Source organism: Macrotis lagotis, chromosome 3, assembly GCF_037893015.1.
Source record: "Macrotis lagotis isolate mMagLag1 chromosome 3, bilby.v1.9.chrom.fasta, whole genome shotgun sequence".
Lineage (NCBI taxonomy): Eukaryota > Metazoa > Chordata > Mammalia > Peramelemorphia > Peramelidae > Macrotis > Macrotis lagotis.
Genome location: NC_133660.1, coordinates 275,949,021 through 275,969,622, shown reverse-complemented (window position 1 = coordinate 275,969,622; position 20,602 = coordinate 275,949,021).

The window sequence follows — 20,602 nt, the reverse complement described above, 5'->3', positions numbered from 1 at the left end:
GTTGGGAACAGGAACACTTGAATCTTATTCTCCCCTGTGCTGGTCAAAGAAGAGAAGGAGAAAAGAATATGCAGACACACAGAGATGGGTGCAGCGATACAGTTCACCCAGTAGGTTCACAAAGGGGAAAGAATTAAAGGAAAACGTGGGAAGGATGAGAGGGAGGTGGAAAACTAGGATGGAAAGAATTAATGATCCCAACTGTGAATGTGAATGGGATGAGCTCACCCATAAAACAGAAGACAATAATAGGAGAGTGGATTAGAAACTAGAAGGGAACAGTATATACAGATATAGATATAGATATTTATATATATATGTTTATATATTGAACAGAAACATATACTTCAGTAGAAAGATAAATATGGAATTAAAATAAGGGGTTGCATCAGAATCTATTATGCTTCAGATAAAATAAAAAAGGTGGAGGAACAATCACGCTCTCAGACAAAGCAAAAACTAAAACAGACCTAATTAAAAGAGATGAACAGGGAAGTTATGTTTTTGAAAGCTCCATAGACAATGAATCTTATCCATGCTAAACACCCATACACCAAATGGCATAGCATCTAAGGTCGTAAAAGTTAAGTGAGGTAGCAGAGAAAATAGTAAAAGTATAATACTGGAGAATCTCAATTTCCCCCTTCTCAAACCTAGACAAATCTAACCAAAAGGAAGCCAAAAATGAGATAAAAGACTTGAATAGAATTTAGATAAGTTCATATGCCACCCTAGTAGACTATTGAATAGTAAAAGAAAGGGGTCTGCTATTGTCAGCTGTGCATGCCACTGTCACCCAAAAACTGAGCACATATTAGGTTCTAAAAACCTCTCAAACAAGGGCAGTAAATCAGACCTATTAAAGAAATTTTTACTGACCATAATGGATAAAATTATATTCATTTAAAGGCCTTTGAAGCAACGATTAAAAATTATTTAGAAACTAACAATCCTAAAGAGCTGGTCGATCAAAGAATAAATCATAGAAATAAATAATTTTATAAAAATAATGATACTAATGAGACAACATATTAAAATTTTAAAGCCAGAGCAGTCCTTAAGGGTGCAATTTGTTGCTATAAACATTTTCATTTATTAAAAGTGAAAGAAAGGAAATCAATGAATTGGGCATATGACTAAAAAAAATCTAGAAAACTAAAAAATGTAGAAGCTCCCAATTAGACACTAAAATATAAATACTGAAAATCAAAGAGATTGATAGAATTGAAAGAAAAGAACCACTGAATTAAGATATGAAACTAGGGACTGTTTTTGTTTTTGTAAGGCAAATGGGGTTAAGTGGCTTGCCCAAGGCCACACAGCTAGGTCATTATTAGTGTCTGAGATCAGATTTGAACCCAGGTACTCCTGACTCCAACACCGGTGCTTTATCCACTACTCCACCTAGCCGCCCCTAGGGACTGTTTTATAAAAATAGATTAGCCACTGTCTCACTTGGAAAAAAATAACTTGTATCAAAAATGAAAAAAGGTTAATTCCGAACAAAAGAAAAAAATAAAAGAAATTGTCTTGAACTATTTTACCCAACTATATACCAATGAAATTGATATTCTAAATGAAATGGATAAAGATTTACAAAAACATAGGGGTGGCTAGGTGGTGCAGTGGATAGAGCACCAACCCTAGAGTCAGGAGTACCTGGGTTCAAATCCGGTCTCAGACACTTAATAATTACCTAGCTGTGTGGCCTTGGGCAAGCCACTTAACCCCACTGCCTTGTGAAAACCTTAAAAAAAAAAGATTCACAAAAACACAAATTATTCAGATTGATAGAACAAGAAGTTGAGTACTTAGAAAGAGAAGGCTTTAATGAAGTCTCAAAGGAAAAAAAAAACTTCATGACCAAAGCAGCTTAGTGGTATAGCAGATCGAATGCTGAGCCTTGAGTCAGAAAGACCAGAGTTCAAATCTAGCCTCACTCACTTAGAGCTGTGTGACTTTGGGCAAATAATTTAGCCTCTGAACACATAATTCCTGAAGTGGTTGTAAGGATCAACTGAAATAATCATTGTGAGGCACATGCAGTGTCTGACACTATATGAATATTAGTTATTATTATAACTATCATTTACAAGTGAATTCTACCAAACATTTAATGAATAATTCATTTAAATAATAAATAAACTGTTTAGGAAACAATGGAAAAGAAGAGATTCTACTAAATTTCTTTGATGACATAAATATGGTGAGGAATGTGGGGTAATTGTTAGTCTTCACAGAGTGGAGGCTGCCTAAGAAATACATTACAAAGGCGAATAACCCCAGCCAATCACAAAACTAGGAGAGGTCTTCTAATCTCATCCAAAGATTAGCCCAAGACTAGGAGGAACAGGTCCCCAAGTGGTCAAGGGTGACCTAGAGATTCTGACCTAAGCAACTGAGTTTGCCCAATTAGATTCATGAATATTATCCTCACCCTTGACAACCGGGGTGCATCAACATAACATATATCGTATGATCAGGAGGTGGGGTCATATTAGAGACATGTCATGGGATGGGCAGACTTCTAAGACTGTTATTCAAATGACAGATGGGAGGGGAAAGAGTTTCTGAAAGTACGATACTAGACATTAATGTACCGTAGTGTGCCTTACATTGGGGGACACCCATGTCTTGCAAGATCTGTGAATAAAAATTTAAATTCTCCTCTCATCTCAGCAGATTTATTTCTGTTATAGATACAAATATGATTTTGATACTTCAGCCAGAGAAAGAAAACTACAGAACAATATCCCTAATAAATATTACTCTAATGTTATGAGCAAGGAGACAAAAGTATCATAGTGCTACGATTAAGCATTATGACCCGGCTAGGTTCATAACAAGCTACGCAGGGCTCAATATTAAGAAAAGCACAACCACAAGTGACTGCAGTAATCACAAGAACAAAAAACAGAGTCTGATTGTATCAATACATGTAGGAAAGGCTTTTGACAATATACAATATGAATTCCTGTTTAAAACTCTAGAAAACATAGGAAAGACCAAAGTTATCCTTAAAATGATAAATGGCATTTTCTTAAACCAGGAGCCATCATTACTTGTAATAGGGATAAGCTAGAGGCCTCGCTAATATGATCAGGAGTAAAGCAAGAATGTCCATCATCTAGGATTTCTCTCTCGTTACACTCAAGCTGAATCAATGTACAACATGTAAACAATGTAAAGACTGACAGATTGCTTTCCGTGGGGGTGGGGGTGGGGGAGGGAAGTAAGATTGGGGGAAAAATTGTAAACTCAAAAGAAATAAAATCTTAAAAAGAAAAAGAATGTCCATCATCACCCTTCCTATTTACTACAATGGCAGAAATGCTACTCTACAATAAGACAAGAAAAAGGAATTGAGGGAAACAACATAATCATGTTTTGCAGATTATTTGGTGGCTTACTTGGAGGATCAACTAAAAGTTAACTGAAATCATTAACAACTTTAGGAAAGAGGCAGGAGATAAAATAAGCCCACAGTTCATAGAAGCGTATGGACTGCTGTCTGATGTCAGTCATCTAGTGCAACCTATGACAAAAGGAATCCCCTCCATTATATACCTGTCAGGTGTTCACTGAGCATCTGCTCAAAGACACCCAAAGATGGAAAGCCCCCTGCCCATGTAGCCCCTGCTACACCAGGGCTGGTGAGCATGTTTTCCCTGAGATCAAGCCTCAAGTGTTTTTTTTCTGATTTTTGGACCTTGATCCTCTGGTTCCCCAAATGGGCTTCTGAGTCAACTTTTGGTGCCCAAGACTGGTCCAGGCTTTAGCCCATTTCTCATGAATCATTATTAGGCTGTACCTACCTAACCAGGACTTAAGGGGTAGGAACCCCCAGGACCACCAGGAGCCATTTGTTTACCTTGGAGAGATCCAGGCAATGGTGGTCCAGACAAATGAGCTGAAAGCAGGCTGGCATAGGGCTTCTCCAGCCTGATACTGACTGAATCTTCCTAAATTCCAATGCTGTTGCCTGCTTTAAAAACCTTCTATCACTCCATATTGCCCTTACATAGCCTTTACAGACTGACTGGCAGTGAATGCCATTTCCAGGACTTCTCTTTATTTACAGGGAGCATGGCCAGAAGCCCTGGGTTCAGATCCAGCCCAGAGCCTTGAGGTACAGAGAAGGGTCTGAAAAGCATTGGTAGAAAGGTTGCCAGCTGAGTTCTTTGCATCTAGAGACCAGGGAGTTTAGACTAAGTGCGAAGGGACTCCCCAGAAATGGCCCTTTGTAAATGCTGTCTGGTTGGGATGAATACCAAGAAGGCTGAAGAAAGAGGCTGGGGGCAGCCAGCCCCTTCAGGGCCATTGGGACTGCAGCTTCCTTTTCTGTGGTCTCTCTCTCTCTCTCTCTCTCTCTCTCTCTCTCTCTCTCTCTCTGTCTCTCCTTTTTCTCTTATTCTCTCTCTCTGTCTTTGTCTGTCTCTGTCTCTGTCTTTTTCTCTCTCTCCCCCTCACTCAATTGAGACAATCCTGGGAAGGGGTGAGGCCTGGAACCTTGGGGTCTGGTGTCTCTTCTCTAAACTCCACATTTTTTCTCTTCTGAAAAAGCATTTAGGGAGATGGGACGACTCCCCAGAGATGCCCCTGAGCTCTGTGAGGGTGCCCAAGATGACCTCACACCTAGGGAGGGAAGAAGTGATGGCCTGAGCCCTGGGGAGAGGGGGATAAGAACTATGAGAAAAGGCAGAGAGGAGGTTCTGGGGGCTTCATAGCCTCTGTGTGTGTGTGTGTGTGTGTGTGTGTGTGTGTGTGTGTGTGTGTGTATGTGTGTGAAAGCGAGAGAGTCAGAGGCAGGGAGAGAGACAGAGAGGTGGGGCTTTCCAGGTCTGTACCCTGTGGGCACAGGGTTCAGATCCACCGGTGCCCATCCATGCTTCAGAATTTTGGAGGAAGGAGGGGGTGGGCACTTTGGGCTGGACCAAGATGCCCTTCTTGCTAAAGGGACTTTCCTGGTGGTTCAGGCCAGTCAGGCCCACACAGCCCAACTAGGCTCTTGGCCCTGTCAGGGGAGCAGCAGGATCCAGAGCCTTGTCCGAAGAGATGGAAAGCAGCCTAGGCTTCTGGGGGGTGGGGTGGGAGGGCTCCCAAAGGATGGGCAAACATGCTGCTCCCCTCCCCCACCTCCTCCCCAAGCTTGCTGGTCAGTGGGATGGGGAGAGTGGACTGGGGGGGCCGGGGGGGGGCAGGGGGGCGGTCGTCCTGCCTGGACCAGGTCATCCCCTGCTACTGCTACAGGGAAGGCAGAGGAAGACCAGAGAAGGGCAGCACAGGAGAGGGTGAGGCAGAGCCCAGCCCGGGTCCACACCGCCCCAAGCCAGCACCAAGAACCCTCTTAGCCCCAGCCTGCCGCTCTCCCCGAGGCGCGAAGCCCAAACCAGCGCTTCTCACCATTGCCATCTGCTGGCCACAAGGGAAACTGCAGCAGCGCCCTTTCTGGTCAGTTCAGCCCCCCTTCCCCATCCCCTCCCTGCCAGAGCAGGGGCTGAGGGGTCCCCAGGAGCTCTAGTCAGCAGACCAAGGCAGAGCGATCCTGGCTCCAGCATCCCCCAGCTCTGGGACCCTGGCCCAAGCCTAGCCTCGCTCAGAGTCGCTTTCTTCCTTTCCAAAAAGGGGGTGAGGGTAACCCCTTCCAGGCCCCCTCCCAGGCTGCCTCAAGCATCCTGGCCACAAAAGCATCACCAAAAAGTAGACTATGGTAACTAGTTACCCAGCACCCCAAGGGGGTCAGTGGGGGCTCTAAGGGCAGAGGTGAGGAAGGAGGGCCCAGGCATGGGGGGGGCAGGAGGTACAATCCCAACTAGAGGGGCAATGCCCTAGAGGGGTCTCAATGGGTCCAAGGCCTTGCACTTCATGAAAGACTCAATTGGATGGGGGCCTTCAGCGGCCTTCAAGCCTGGCCTCCCTCCTCCTCCTCCCAGCCCGGGCCCCTTGGAAGGCCCCATGAAGCTGGGCCCCCAGGAACCAGGGTAAAGGCCTGGACTCGGAACCTCCACTTGGGCACCGGCTGCCAGCCAAGCCCCTGGCGAATCGGCCTCCAGGCCTCAGTTCCCCTTCTGCCGCCTCTACCCTGCCTTCTCCCCTTCTGGGCCTCCCCTCCCCCCAGTCCACCGCCTTGCGGATCTCAAACACACCTGTGTTTGTCTCTGTTTACCAAAATGAAAAAAAAAGCCTGGTTTTCTTCTCTGGGAAGGCAGGCCTCATTTGCAATGTAAATATGGCGGCTGCCCGGGAGCTGGGCCCCAGCTCCCTTTAGAAAAGCCGCCCCAGAAAGTGATCTAATGGGCAGCTCACTGCTAATTGCAAGAATTAGGAGACAGGGGAAACAAACAGGCGGGCCAGTGCCCAGCGCTAGCGGATGGAGGGCCATGGGGCACCCCCTCCCCACAATGGCAGCTCCTCCACAGCACTGCCCAGCCTCTCCTGGGCTCCCCAGAGCTGGCCACAGACTGAGTGCTCAAGACATGCTCTTCCTTCAGCCCTTCCTTCCTTCCTTCCTTCCTTCCTTCCTTCCTTCCTTCCTTCCTTCCTCCCTTCTTCCCTCCCTCTCCCCTTCCCTCCCTCCTCCTTTCCTCAGCTCTCTTCTCTAGGACTCTACTGCCATGGGCAGCACCACTGGACAAAGTTACATGCATGCATGTGGCATTCTTGGTATCTGCGTGCACTCCGCTGTATGGATGGGGCCCCGAACCTCTCGACTCATGGGATCGGACAGTTCGGGGCTCCCAGCTCAGTGGAGGGAGTGGTGTTCCCGCTCCCTGGGCAACTGTCTCCCCATCCCCTGGGCCTCCAAAGTGACCAGGCTGGAGCTCCCCCGAGGCTTGGCATTGAGCCGCCTCTCCCAGGGAATCCCCGCCTATTCTTTGGCTTTTCAAGGCCCAGCTCAGCTCTAGCCAGCTCTGGCTTTTCCCTTCTTTCCAGCCTTGATTGTCTCTAGCTGAGCCTGGGTCTCCTCCTGTGTCTGTAACAGAAAGTTGGCTCTCAAAAGGCTTGGGTTGTGATCCTGGGTCTGTTCTACTCTTCCTGTGTGACCTTTTCCTAGTCCTTATCCTTCCTGAGTCTCAGTTTCCCCAGGAACACAAAAGAACTGCACCTCGCTAGGTGATCTCCAGGGTTCTTCCAGCACTAAATAGGTGACCATGGGGGCCTTGTCCTTCTCTGAGCTTCATTTCCCTCTCTAGGAAATAGGGATGGAGTTGATAGCCCCTGAGGTTTCTCCCCCTCTGACATCCTCTGGGTTTGCCAAGTTATATTCTTTTTTCTTTTTTGCAAGGCAGTGGGGTTAAGTGTCTGAGTGTCTGAGGCTGGATTTGAATCCAAGTCCTCCTCCTCCAGGGCCAGTGTTCTATCCACTGCGCCACCTAGCCACCCCTCCCAGATTACATTCCACGTGGTGGATGACAGGGCAGGGATGATGTCTTCTAATTGGTCTTCTTGCTCCCCATCCCCAGTGCTGTAGGGCTTCAGGCCACAGCAGGCCTTGGTAAAGGGACTGAATGAAGGAATGCTCGACTGAAAGATTTTCTTGTCTAAAGACTGGCCTCCCTCTCTATTCAAAGATTGCCTTCCCTCCCCCACTCATACTTTTTCCTTTCTTTTTTTTAGTTTTTGCAAAACAATGGGGTTCAGTGACTTGCCCAAGCTCACAGCTAAGTATCAAGTATCTAAGTTCAAATTTGAACTCAGGTCCTCCTAATTCCAGGACCGGTGCTCCATCCACTGTGTCACCTAGCTGCCCTTCCCAAGCTCATCATATTACTGCCAAAATGAGTGCCCTTTAGCTGAGCCCAGGTGATTTGGTCATCTTGGCCTCCTCCAGGAGCTGGTATTTGTCCTGAGGCTCAGACACCTCCCCTGCTTCTGTTCTCACCCCCCATAGGGTTCTCCTTCTGAGGGAACCCCCATAGGAGAAGTGAAGAGGAAGGTTACCTGGGGGTTGTAGGAGGCTCGATACCTCTGGCAAGATGCCACCTATTGGAACGCTACTGGAGGTGCCACGTGGGCAATTGTGGGCCGGGTGCCCAAGGTCCACAAGCTCTTCAGAAGGTCCCTTCCTCCTCCCCAGCCCTTGGCTCTCCTCTCCTCTGACTGCCATCAAACTGGCCCTCATGGATGGTGCCAGTGTGGGGCTGTCCAGCCTTGGTGTGGGCAGCCTCCTACCTCCCCTCTCCTCTTGGGGGTAGCTCAATAGTTTGATGTTCTCTCTGACCCCTTCATCCTCAGCCCACCTCCCCTGCCAGGGCTCCTGGGCCTGCTCCTCAGGGCAGCCTTCTGATCCCTGCCCAAGTAACCTTGGCCTGTCTGGACTGTCCAGGTCTTCAGGCTCAGCTTATACTCTGGCTAGTCAATGGACTTCCTCCCTAACATGTGGGGTCCCACATTCCAGATGTGCTCTGCCCAGGACCAAGGGCAGTGGGTTACTCCAGGGCAGGGAATCTTGCTCCCCCCTGACCCTGACTCTAACCCCCCACCCCACAGGAGCCAGGGTCTCCTGCTCCCCCCTCCCAACCTCTAGCCAGACATTGGGGCGGACACAGTCCATAAACCTTCCCAAAGTGCTGCTACACTCTCTGGCGATCTGGGATCTCTCCTTCTGTCACAGCTTTAGCAGAGGGGTCTAGAGCTGTAGACTCTCCGCCAATGCCACTCATTGCACAGAATTCCAGACTTCTTTCCAAACAGGATTAGAGTGTTTTACAGTTCCACCAGCAATGTATGAGTGTGCCTGTCTTTCTCTAACCCTCCAACATGGATTATTCCCATCTTTCGTAATTTTGACTGATTTGCTGGGTGTGAATTAAAACCTCAGGGATGTTCTGAGTTGCATCATCATCACCATCATCATCATCACCACCACCATCATCATCATCATCATCATCATCATCATCATCATCATCATCATCATTATTATTATTATTATTATTATGGATTTGGAACATTCTCTTATATGGTAATAGTTTGTAATTCTTCAATGTCTGGAGGAGGCTGGTGCTTTCAAATCCCTCCACCATTGTCCTTCTCTGACCCATGACCTGCAAGAAGAGTGTAATCTGGGGGCAGCTAGGTGGCGTAGTAGATAGAGCACAGGCCTTGGGGTCAGGCGGACCTGAATTCAAATCCAGCCTCAGACACTTAATAATTACCTAACTGTGTGGCCTTGGGCAAGCCACCTAACCCCTTTGCCTTGCAAGAAACTAATAAGAAAGAAGAGGGTGAACTGAGGAGGGCAGGCTTCAAGTGTGGACTGAACCAAGAGCCTGGGCCATGAGGACCCATAAGGAGCTGAAAGTGCCTTCTGAATCATAAGGAAGAGCCGGAGGGTTCCGGCAAGACGGCTTTCTCACAGTGGGAATGGGAAACCTTTGATCAGAGCCACCAGGCAGGGCTGTGGCGGCCGGGCCCAAGATCAGTGAGAAGAGAGAGCTCAGAGGGGCTTTGAAGCTTTGAAGGGGGTTGAGTGATGGATCCAAATGGGAGATGACAGAAATGTAAGGAGAGGCTTCTCTGCCCTCAGACAGAAGGAGGCTGGCAGGACCACCCATGGCCACAGATACCACTCTCCTCTCGAGTCCTGATCCTTCAGCTGTGGAGGAAGGAGGGGAGATTGGCTCAGCCAGTCCGGAGTTTCTCAGATGCACCCAACGTCCCCCCTGCCCCCCACCATGGGGCTGAAGCCTCTGGACCTGGTCTTGTCTTTCTGAAACCACTGGGGGCTTTCTCAGCCAACTGGGGCTTTCTTACACCAGCTCTGCCCCAGCCCTGCCTGGGTCTGACCCTAGAGGACAGGACAGAGACCTTGAAGCCTGGGAAGGCTTTCCCTCTGAAGAGAAACTTGCATGATCCATGGCCCACTGCCTCTGCTGAGACTCCTGAGGAAGGGAAGAAGGGAGGGAGGGAGGGAGGAAGGAAGGGAGGAAGGAAAAAAAGGAATGGAGGAGGAAGGAGAGAAGAAAAGAAAGAGGAAAGGAGGGTGGGTGCTGGCCTGGGATGAGAAGGGAACTCCATCTGGCCCAGATGTTGGTCCTTAAACTCCCCGTCACCCCTGCTCCTCCCCCAAGGCTGACTTCAGAGTCAAGTCTAGAATCAGCTCATCAAACACTTGGCCAAATGTATGAACATCAGACAGTGGGTGGGTGGCAGCGGCGATGGCGGCAGACCAGGGGAGAGCTCAGGTGTGGAATCCTGGCCACCTGCGGGCCGGCGCCTTTCTTTTCAGGACCTCAAAGCTCTAACCAGATGGGAGCTGGGACAAGTTTCCCCCCTGAGGCCCCAGGCCAGAGGCTGAAATAGTATACCCTGGAATAAAAACCAAAGCTGACAATCTGTCCCTCAGTACACAAGATGAGGAAACTGAGGCAGGAGACTGGCAGAAGGTCCCACCCTCAGGGGCAGAGCCTCCTGAGGTCTGGCAGGGTCAGCGCTCTTCCTGGTCCCAGGTTAGCCTTAGGCAGACCATGAACCAGAACTGGATCTCCCAGGGTGATCTAAGTAGCCGCCCCCTCTGCCCCTCCCTGTCTCTGTCTGGGCCCTCCAAGGCAAGAGTCCCCAAGCCCCTATATGAGCTGGGAGAGTGGAAGAAGGGGCTCAGGTCCCTCCCAGCTCCCACATCTGCCCAGGGGCTGTCCTAATGGGAGAAATCACGCTTGTGGGAAGGAGGGTGCTAAAGCTGGGAGGGGGCCTGGAGCTTAGAACAGGAGAGGAGGGGCCCCCCAGGGACCCTAGAAGGTAGGACAGCAGAGGCCAGATTGGGAGGACCTTGGGATGTGGGGCTGGGAGGGGCCCTGGAGACCACTTAGCTCAACCTCTCCTTTGACCCAGGGAGAAAATAAGGGCAGTGAGGAAAGGGCTGAGAGTGAAACCCAGATCCAGGACCCCCAGACCAGGACACTTCACATCCCTCACACTTGTGAATGAATCAGAATCACAGCCCAGAAGAGCTTAAAGACACTGTGGGGAAACTGAGGCAAAAACTCGCCCAAATCCAGCCTGCAGATGTGGAGCTCCTCACTCTCAGCCAGGTACTCTCTACTACCAGATAGCATCCCCCAAAGGCATCAGGGGATGTTGAAGCGGGGGGGGGGGGGGGGGGGCAGTGCAGCCCTTGAAAACCCCTGGGATAAGGTCAGGGGGCCTGAGATGAAGTCTTGATTCTACCTCTTCCTGGATGTGTATGTGTGTGAGTGCTGCACGTGGGCACACATATGTGTGATTTGTAGATTATATGTTTAGTGTGAATGTGTGTGTGTGTGTTATGTGTGTGAGGGGAGTGACTATGAGAGTCTGAATATATGTCCACATGGGAGTGAAAGTGAACAGGTGAATGTGTGTGCCTGTGTATATGCCTGTGTGTGTGGGCACTGTGTGTGTATGAGTGTGTATACGCCTGCATGTGTGCACATTGTGTGTGTATGAGTGTGTATATGCCTGTGTGTGTGTGCACTGTGTATGAGTGTGTGTACGCCTGTGTGCGCGCATTGTGTGTGTATGCTTGTGTGTGTGCATTGTGTGTATGAGTGTGCGCGTACACTGTGTGTATGAGTGTGTGTACACATGTGCATGTGCATTCTGTGTGAGTGTGTATACGCCTGTGTGTGCACATTGTGTGTGTATGAGTGTGTGTGTGCCTGTGTGCATTGTGTGTGTGAGTGTGTATACACCTGTGTGTATGAGTGTGTATATGCCTGTGTGTGCACACTGTGTGTGTATGAGTGTGTATACACCTGTGTGTGCGCACTGTGTGTTTATGAGTGTGTGTATGCCTGTGTGTGTGTGCACTGTGTGTGTATGAGTGTGTGTACACCTGTGTGTGCACATTGTGTGTATGAGTGTGTGTACACCTGTGTGTGCACACTGTGTGTGTTTGAGTGTATATGTACCTGTGTGTGTGCGCACTGTGTGTGTATGAGTGTGTATACGCCTCTGTGTGTGCACACTGTGTGTGTATGAGTGTGTATATGCCTGTGTGGGTGCAATGTGCGTGTATGAGTGTGTATGCACCTGTGTGTGTGCACACTGTGTGTGTATGAGTGTATATGCCTGTGTGTGCACACTGTGTGTGTATGAGTGTGTATACACCTGTGTGTGTGCACTGTGTGTGTATGAGTGTGTGTATGCCTGTGTGTGCACACTGTGTGTGTATCAGTGTGTGTATGCCTGTGTGTGCACACTGTGTGTATGAGTGTGTGTACTCCTGTGTGTGTGCATTGTGTGAGTGTGTATATACCTGTGTGTGCACACTGTGTGTATATGAGTGTGTATATGCCTGTGTGTGCACACTGTGTGTGTATGAGTGTGTATGCACCTGTGTGTGCACTGTGTATATGAGTATGTGTATGCTTGTGTGTGTGCACTGTGTGTGTGCGCCTGTGTGTGTGCACACTGTGTGTGTATGAGTGTGTGTACACCTGTGTGTGTGGGCACTGTGTGTGTATGAGTGTGTATATGCCTGTGTGTGAGCACTGTGTGTGTATGAGTGTGTATACAGCTGTGTGTGTACACTGTGTGTGTATGAGTGTGTGTATGCCTGTGTGTGCGTATTGTGTGTGTGAGTGTGTATACGCCTGTGTGTGTGCACTGTGTGTTTATGAGTGTGTATGTGCCTGTGTGTGCACACTGTGTATGTATGAGTGTGTACTGTGTGTGTATGAGTGTGTGTGCGCCTGTGTGTGTGGGCACTGTGTGTATGAGTGTGTATACACCTGTGTGTATGCCTGTGTGTGCACTGTGTGTGTATGAGTGTGTATACACCTGTGTGTGCATTGTGTGTGTGAGTGTGTGCACACATTGTGTGTATGAGTGTGTGTGCACCTATGTGTGCACATCGTGTGTGTATGAGTGTGTGTGCGCCTGTGTGTGTTCACACTGTGTGTGCGCATGCACTGGGCTGGGAGGGGGGGAAGAGAGAGACAGACAGAGAGGCAGAGAGAGGAAGAGCCAGGGAAGGATGCTGGGCCAGTCACAGTGACCCCAGGCCAGGCCTCGGAGGCCCCCTGTGTACAGTGAGCACTGGTCCCACCCTCCTGGACTCCTGCCTCTGACTCCCATGAGTCCCCGTGGCACAGCGGCAGAACACAGAAGGAGGGTGACCAGTCTTGGGGGGGGGGGTCCAATGCCGGGTTGGCCCATGACCAGGATGCTGGATCAGGGCTCCTGGCTCCCACCCCGATGGATTTCCGGGCCAGTGTTCTGGATTCCAATCTAACCTCTGCCCTTTGCTACCCACACGACCTTGGAGGGAGGCTAGTTGGAGCAGTGGATTTCAGAGCACTGGCCCTGAGCTGACCCTCACTAGCTGCATGACCCTGGCCAGGTCACTGCACCCTGACTGCCTCCCAGCTGGGCCCATCTCCTGTCATCCTCCTCCACGGCTGACCACTGGACCCAGGCGGCTCCAGAGCACAAGCCTCGGCAGGGCCCCTCGCTCAGCCCCACGGCATGGCATCACCTCCTGACGCTACGACCTTCTTCCAGAAGGAAGCCCTTGGCTCATTCCCCGCCCCCCACCCAGGCCTCAGCATCCTCGTATGGAAAGTGGGACCTCCCCAGTGGGGCGCTGCAAGCATCCAGTGGGAGAGTCCACACGATTCTCTAGCTCCTCTGGACGGATGATGTGGCCCGGACCTCTCATGTGGCTGCTGGGGGGCAATGGGGGTGCAGAGTAGAGGCAGTGCCACCAGGCCTGGCTTCCACTCTCAGCCCCTGCTCTTGGGCACTGGGGGGCAGAGCAGGAACATGGGAGGGGTGGTCTTCTGCCTCAGGTGGGCGCTGCCCGCCCTCATTCCACAGAGTGGAACCCCCAGGAATGGAGGCCCTCCCTGGGCTGGCATGTGCCGAGGGGGCTGCCCCAGCTTCCTCCGGCCCTCCGCGGGCTCCCTGGCCAAGGGGGAGCCTTTCGGAAGAGCGCGGCTGCCCTCTGCTGCCCGCCGCCGGAGCAGCTGCTGGGGAGCCGACCCGGCCTGAGCTTCGCTAAGCGGACACACGGGGGCCCCCCTGGGCCGTGGCTGCTGCGCCAACCCGCTCCAGAGGTAGGGGACGCCCGGGCCTGGCTGTGGGGAGGGGCAACGCAGGGTCTCTGCCACAGCAGGAAGCCCCCCTCTGCCCACTGCCACTGAGTGCTACCCATTGGGCCTCCCTGCCCTCCAGTGGCCCACAGCAACGTGTGGGGAATGGACCCCAAACCTCTCTCCTCCCTCTCCCTGCTCTGGGGTTGGAACTCTGAGAAAGGAAGTTCCCTTCTCAGTGCAGATTGGCACCTTGCCCCTGGGCAAGGATGGGGAAGAGCCTCTCTCACCGGGGGGGGGCTCTCTGACCGACCCCCACCTCTCAACTGCCCCTCTCATCCCCACTCCCTTTCCCCCCTTTGAGCTCGCACTAATATCCTCGGCCACAGCACAATTCTTGCTGCCCCCTTTCACATCCTCACACTAACCCTCAGTTTCCCCATCTGTCCAAAAGGGGGGCTGGACTGGAGAGACGATCTCCCCAGAGAAGCCGCCCCCTCAGACCCTGGGTCTAGCCCACAGCTTGGTCACGACAGCGGTGGTATTGAGTGCACTCTCCCAGGGGGCCTGCCGGGTCACAAAGGGCATGCGGGGCCAGGTCCCTCCTGGAGGCCCGGGGTTGCCTCTGGAGGCAGGGGCAGGCAGCACCCTCTCCTCTGACACCCTCATGCCAAACCCATTCATCTCATTCCCCAAACTTGAGCTAGAGTCTCACAATGAATCTGAGGCAGGATTCACACTCATGCCCTGCCGTGCAGCTGGAGAAGTCTGTGCGCTCCCCATCAGACCACCAAGCCATGGCTCAGAGGCAGAGGGGTGGGGATGCAGGGGGCTGCTTCCCCAAGCTTGGAACTCTACCCTGAGGGGCAAGGGAAACCAGACCCATGTTGTGGAGGGGGAGAGAGGAGTGAGAGGCAGAAGGGAAGAGAGCAGGGCCAGGGGCTGGCCTGGGCCCGGCTGGGCCTCAGGTTCCTCCCCATCCCTGGAATGATCTTGCTGGTGGGCAGCTAGTGGGCTAGGCCCGGGGTCAGGAAGACTCATTTTTCTGAGTTCAAATCCAGCCTCTTCCTACCAGAGGCCTGAGGGACTCATCGCCCCTTCTTGTCTCAGTTTCCTCCTCTGTAAAATGAACTGGAAAAGCACAGGACAAAAACGGCTCCAGTCTCTTTGCCAAGAAAACTCCACATGGGTCCCCAAGAGTCGGGCGCAGCTGAACAATGACTTCCCTGGTGAAGGATGCCCTCGTCCTTTCCTTAAAGCCATGACCCAGGCCAAAGGCACATATGGATTAGCCAGGGCCCTGGATGTTCAGGTTCAGATCTTGACCCAGACACTTCTTCAGCTGTGGGACCCTCCACAAGCGCCTTCTCCCCGGGCCTTGGCTTCCTCATCGGTAAAATGGACTCCGCCCATCTAGCTCTACCCCCACACCCCTCTCCAAGGCTGGTGAGATGGCCGGGCAGGTGTCATCATCCCCATTTGGCAAAGGTATAGACGGAGCCACAAAGACAGAGCCAGGCAGAGGGGACCCTTGTGGGCAGTCTCATCTCCCCCCCCCCCCAGACATAGCATCCTCTCGTGGGGTGTGTGGGAATGAGGGAAAGGGGGCTTCCTGCAGGACGGGGTGGGGCTGCGGCGCTACTGAGCCCTTGGGAATGGCAGTGTCTTTCTGGAGCACGTGCTCACAAGGTTACAATGGGCGCAAACCAAAAGTCATGAGTGACGATCCTCCTCAAAGTAGATCTTCTGGCAGCCCTACCAGGAGACCCAGCTGGACATGGAAAAGCTGGGCAGGTGGGAATGTGTGGAGGAACAGGGTTCTTCTGATGGGAGGGTCAGACTTGAGACCAGGAAGGCCTGGGTTCAAATTCTACCACTGACACTTTGGAGCTGGGTGATTTTGGGAGAGCGATTGATCTCTCTAGCCTCAGTTTCATCTGCAAAATGAGAGGGCTGTGGGCTGTCGAGTGAGGGAAAGGCTGACCGCTTCCCGTTTGGCCCTAGACGGGAAGGGGGAGTGGATTCAAAGACACGGATGGAGGCTGGATGAGGGGAAGAGCATCTCAAGGAGGAGGGGGCTCCTTGTTCAGGCTACCGAGGTCCCCTTCAGCCTTGAGAGTTGGCTTTGGTCCGGATCAAGACAGCCTTGTTTCGATCCAGGGGTCACAGTGCAGATGGGTCACTGGGCTGGGGGTGAGGAGGGCATGGGTCAAGGGACTCTCTGCCATCATCCCTGCCATCAGTCCCTGACTCCAAGTCACCACTCAGCTCCCCACAGGGGCCTTCCTCTCTGCCTTTCCCCATGTGACCTGGCTAACCTGTCTCTCCCTCAGAAGAGCATGCCAACGGGCCATTCACCAGAAGTGACCCACACATAGTAAGGGGTCCTGGCAAGTCCGGTGCCATATTAATTGAGTCCTTGTGTCAAGCCTGGGAGGGAGCTCCCATATCATAAGCAAGGAATTAGCATGGTAGAGGTGAGTTGGCTGGCCCCAGTCAATTGTGAGCATCCAAGTGCCTTTCCTTGAGGGCAGGTTACAGAATCAGGTGGCCTGGAGGTGACCAATTGCAGCAGATCCATGATAACAACCCTGGGGCTAGGACTAGAGGCTGGACTTCATTGGTGTGGGGATGCCCCAGGTGAGTAAAGTTCCCCTGTGAATGCAGGTTGGCACCTGCCCTGCATCTGACAGCCCCAGAGATGGGGGCACCAAGACAGGACGTGAGTTCCTCAGGGTCTCAGTGTGGCTGGGGAAGGTCTCCCTGGCTCTGAAATGCTCCCAAATGGCAGCAATAGCCAGGCTGCCCCTTCCCATCATTACAAAGCCATCCCTCTAAGTGCCTGTGTGAGGCAGGCGGTGTAGACGCGGGTGTGAATGTATGACAGAGGAGAAGCATGAGGGTCAGAGAGGGCACCAGGGGTGTCCTGATCTCTCGGGTGCCAGGTCCGTCCTTCACATGGCAGAATGCAGGCTGCCAGAAAACCAAGGGAGGCCCTCGCCCTCTAGTGGCCCCAGTTAGGAACAGACCAGGTGTGGGGTGGGCATCCCTGCTGGCTGGAGCCTGCCTGCTTGGGCCCCAGCTTCTCTCTGCCAACGGGCTCCAAAGGGTTAAGTCGAAAGCAGCGAGTCAGAGGGAAAGGCTCTCGTCCCAACCCGCTTTTCCCATTATTTTTCCAAAGCTCTGGCTTCCCATCTCAACGGCCAAGCTCTCCCCAAACTCTGGAAGCCAGAACACATTTCCAAAGTCATGTGGCCCCCACCCACCCCACAGCCCCAGTCCTGATTTGCTTAGTCGGCAGATTTCTCAGGCTCATCAGGATGGGGTTTGGAAGTGAGAGCCAGTGATGGCCTTGGAGGCCTCGGAGGAACTTGGGGGAGCGCTCCCCCCAGCCTTCCGCCCCCAGCCCCTTTGGAAAACGGGAAGCAAGCTTTGCCAAGAAGGAATGGAATTCACTTCAAAAGGCTGGCCTTGAGCTCTTGGCCCCAGACCCTCCCCATTCCAGAAGGGTCTGGGGCCCTCATCTGCCTTTCCTCCCACGGTCACCTCTAGCCCAAGCAATGGTCTGAGGAGGGTGGACACGGGGTCAGAGAAGGCTTTCTCCATCTTCCTTTTGTCTTTTAGAGAAGTGGAGTCTCTGCCCATCCTTCTGAGCCCAGAGCTGGTGAGTCTCAGGGGCATGGTGGGCTCAGTGGCCCAGGGTATTGACCACCCCTAACCTGAAGCAGAATGTTACAGGATCAAACCTCTGTCTGAACCCAGAGGGTGTTCTGAGAGACCCTCTGGGCCAGGACAACCCTGTCATGGAACAGAGGAGGCAAAGAGGGTGATGGTCTTGCCCAAAGTTGGCAGATTGAGAAGGGAGCCTAGCACCCTCTCCTAGAGGCTGGGTGCTACTACCCTCTCAGGTCAAACCCCTTTGCTGTGTGCTGAGCTCCTCTGGGGTCTTCAAGGAGGGGGGGGGTGCCCTTGTCTCCACCCCTCCCCCATAGACACAGACCTATCTCTGACCTCCCTCCTTTGTGGTTCCCCTTTGCTTAACAGGAGTCATCATTCAAGGCCTCCATGACCCGACTCCAGTCTTGTCACCCTTCTCCATCTAAGTGGGCCGTATTTCACCCCAGCCAGCCCATGAGGGGGCCTCCCTTTCCCAAGCCCAACCCCAGCTCTAGAGGATTCTCCTTTGCCTCCCTCCCGCAAGTCCTGACTCATCTTGGAAGGTCCAGTTTAAATGTTCCCTCCTTTGTTAACCTAATCCCGATCCTCCCAACACAACACACCCAGGGAGGAGCCTCCTGCCCTCAACTCTCCCCCTGCCCTGAGTTGACACCTCTGGGCTTCCCTGGCCCTTTAATCTTGTGCATTCAGACTAGGAGCTTCCTGAGGGCAGGGGCTCTGTCCTCCCTAAACTCTGCAACACTTCTCATTAGACCCCTTAATGTCATCAATCCTCTGAAAACAGGGCAAACTGACCCTTCTAAAAAAGTGAAAAAGAACTTCTTCCCTGGTCAGTAGGTCCTCTGGACAGAGCCCCTGGAGGGCTTGGGTGCTACCCTGAGTCCTCTCCCCTGGGCTGGGTCTTCTGGAGTTCATATCCTGGCTCTATGGTCTCCTCCTGCCCACATAACTCTTGGTCTCATCATAAACTTAGGATTTGGGGACTTTCCAGAAGGACCTCCTCAAACCAGAGTCTCACAGATTTTGAAAGCTGGGTGGAGTCTTGGAGGTCAGAATAAGCCAAGACCTAGGAAAGGGAGAGGACTTGACCAAGGTCATACAAGAATACCCCTTCAGCCTTCCTTTCTCCCCATTTGCTGGCTCACTCTCCTCTTCAAATCCAGAAATAACACAAAATTCTCTCCTCGATGTCTGATTTCATGACTGATTCCTAAAGGATACATTCATTCCTTCATTCTTTCATTCAGTGTCAACCATGAGCAAGATGTTGGGTCATATCTATGACAATGCCATCCACATCCAGATGGAAAAACCAGAATTTCCATGCATGCTATATTCACCTTTTAAAAAACTTCTCTTGTGTTTCCTTCCTATCCATGGTTTTCTTTCTTTTTAACTTAGTTCTAATTCCTCACTCACAAAATGACTATTCTATAAATATGTTAAACAGAAAAGTCCATGTTCAACTTTTCGCAGACTATTCTTTGCCAAGGGGAGGGAGGGAGAAAAATGTGTAACTTATAAAAATGCAAGTGGATGAATGTTGAAAAATGTCCATAGTGTGTAATTGGAAAAATAAAATAAAATATCAATTTAAAAAAAGTGCTGAGTCATAGCATCTTGGATTGGAGATAACTTTCATTTGTCCCACACATGAACAAGAGCCCCTCTTCTCAGGTGGTCCTGCTGCCTTTGCTTGCAGACCCTCCTAAGGAGGAGCCCATGCCTCCCTGATTAGCCCTTCCCATCCTGGGACAGAACTAACCTGATTCCCCCATGGGAAGCTCCTGGCTCTGTCCCGGGGCCAAGTAGAACCTTCTTCCCAAGGACAAGGTCCCCCAGGAATCAGACACACACACATCTCCTGTCCCCTCCCCAAGACTCAACATCCTTTGTCTTTCACTGGTCCCATCCATAGCATGACCTGGATGAGTTTCCCTAGTACTTTCAGACCTAGAAGGTCTCATGTAATTTAATTGCGTGATTTTAAAGAAGAAGAAACTGGGGCCAGAGGGGCACCATGACTTGTGCAGGTCAAACAGACGGATCAGGGTGAAGCTGGGACCTCTGGTTACCCCATACTGAGTTGCTCTCCTGTGGATGCTCTGGGGGCTCTCCATGAGAGCATTCCAAATGGCTCTCAGGATGGTTACCCTCCATAATGGAATTTTAGGGATAAGGGGATGGAGCTTCAGCCACCTCCTTCATCAAGAAGACAAAAAGGGGATCTTTCCCCATGAAGGGGATCCCAGAGATGTATCCTCTGCTTCGGTGGCCCAAGAGGACACAGAATACCACCTTGGTCACCCAAGAAGTCGGTGAGGAGAGGTCAGAGGTGGGGTGCTATTGGAGGACAACATGCAAAGGCTCCAAGGGGGAGATCAAGGAAGGTTGGAGGCCTGCCCTGGAAGGCTGGAAGCTCATTGTTCCTGGAGTTGGTTCAAATACCCAAAAGACCTCGAATTCTGCCTGCTGGAGCAAAATTTCATATTTGGGGGAGAATTTCCAGCCAGGCAAAAGCCTCAACTCCACCTAAAGGACCATCCGAGTCTTCAGAAGCTCAGCCACTTCCCCAACGTCCTGAGGCCTCTCTGGCAGCCCCAGCCCTGCCCCCGGACCAGCGCCAGCTCCCCGGCCCCCATCCATAGGCTCTGGGGGCGGCTTCCAGCCAACCCGGTGATTTAAAGGGGGAAAAATCGCTCAAGTGTTTCAAACTGGAAAGGATTCAATTTAATTTAACAAATCCAGACACCAACCTAAGGAAAACATGAGCAAAGAAGATGGGAAAAAATGTTCCATCTCTGGATGGGCCAGAAAAGTGAGGATCCCAGAGGGGGCTGGGGAGGGGGCGCAACTCCCCATCAAGGTCTAACAGCTGTCCTGACTGGGGTCAAGGAACAGAGCAAAGGAAG